Below are 1,607 nucleotides of genomic sequence, written 5' to 3' on the forward strand. Positions count from 1 at the left end.
TTCAGTAAGGGCAAATATAGGGAAAGACAACTGATGAGTTGAAAAGACATAGCTGAGGTTCAAGGAGGCTTGAGAGAGAGCATCAGAAAGGAGGTATAATAGCCTAAAGACAGAATATCTAATAAGTGGGACTAGGGTAGGTGAGTATATAAAAATCATAAAAGGAAAATTTTTTCTAACAAAAACATTTTATTCCCTGGGTTTTTATGCAGATATATCCAAGCAATGGAAAAGGGAAACCAAACCAATGTCTCTGAATTTCTCCTCTTGGGCTTCTCCAACTGGCCAAGGCAGCAGGCACTTTTCTTTGCACTTTTTCTGTGCCTCTACCTAACAGGACTGTTGGGAAACTTACTCATCTTGATGGCTATTGCTTCAGACCATCTTCTCCACACACCCATGTAGTTTTTCCTTGCCAATTTGTCCTTGGTAGACCTCTGTCTTTCTTCAACTACAGTTCCCAAGATGTTGCAGAATATCCAAACACAGACTCAGTCCATATCCTATTCTGCCTGCCTAGCTCAGATGTACTTCAGTATAATGTTTACCAACATGGACAATTTTCTGCTCACAGTGATGGCATATGACCGTTATGTGGCCATCTGTCACCCTTTGCATTACTCCACCATCATGACCCAGTACCTCTGTGCCTGCCTGGTGGCTGTTCCCTGGGTCATTGCCACTTTGAACCCCCTCTTGCATACCCTTTTGATGGCCCGTCTGTACTTCTGCTCTAACAATGCCATCCACCATTTCTTCTGTGATAATAACTCTCTTCTCCCTCTATCCTGTTCTGACACCAGCCTTAATCAGTTGATGGTTCTGACTGTGGTGGGGCTGCTCTTTGTGGTACCTTCAGGGTGTATCCTGGCATCCTATGCCCACATCATCTCTTCTGTGATGAAAATCCCTTCTGCCCAAGGAAAACTCAAGGCTTTCTCCACCTGTGGATCCCACCTTGCCTTGGTCATTCTTTTCTATGGAGCAATCACAAAGATCTATATGACTCCCATATCCAATCATTCAACTGACAAAGACTTAGTGGCATCAGTAATTTTTATTGTGGTAGCCCCTGTACTGAATCCCTTCATTTACAGTCTAAGAAACAATGAACTGAAGGGAGCTTTAAAGAAGGTCCTAGGCCACAGAAAAATCTTCTCCCAGTGATTTCTACTGGCCGAGGAGTTCAAAAAGAGCAAACCTTAATGAGGTCGTTGTTCTCATTCTCACCATAATTACATAATTACAAAGCAGTTACTAAGCACCTTGTTGAACTTTGTATAACCTAAACTCTAGGAGTGACATAATCACAGCCCTTATCCATGTGAGCACTTGGAGATTATTTATGTGGATAAATATTTATATGTAAAATCCCTCAAACTACAATAAAAACATTAAATCAATGTTTGAATGAATTGTTAAGACATCAAACGAAGCTCATGTTAACACAGGAATGAATCACAGGGAGTGCAGAATAGAGGATGGCCCCAGGACTGTCCTCCTGCTAGGGCGGGATGGAATGGATGACCACATTGTCATACATGAAAAACACTAGAGAATAAAGCTATTACAAAATCAAATGTTCAAACCGTAAATGCAATGCAAGG

The 1,607-nt window shown here is 41.6% G+C and overlaps 1 pseudogene; it reads left to right on the forward strand.

Annotated features, from left to right (window-relative positions):
• Positions 1-225: 225 nt before the first annotated feature.
• On the forward strand, positions 226-1,167 carry LOC126077256 (putative olfactory receptor 1F12P; annotated as a pseudogene).
• Positions 1,168-1,607: the final 440 nt, after the last annotated feature.

This window comes from Elephas maximus, chromosome 1 (genome assembly GCF_024166365.1).
Source record: "Elephas maximus indicus isolate mEleMax1 chromosome 1, mEleMax1 primary haplotype, whole genome shotgun sequence".
Classification (NCBI taxonomy): domain Eukaryota; kingdom Metazoa; phylum Chordata; class Mammalia; order Proboscidea; family Elephantidae; genus Elephas; species Elephas maximus.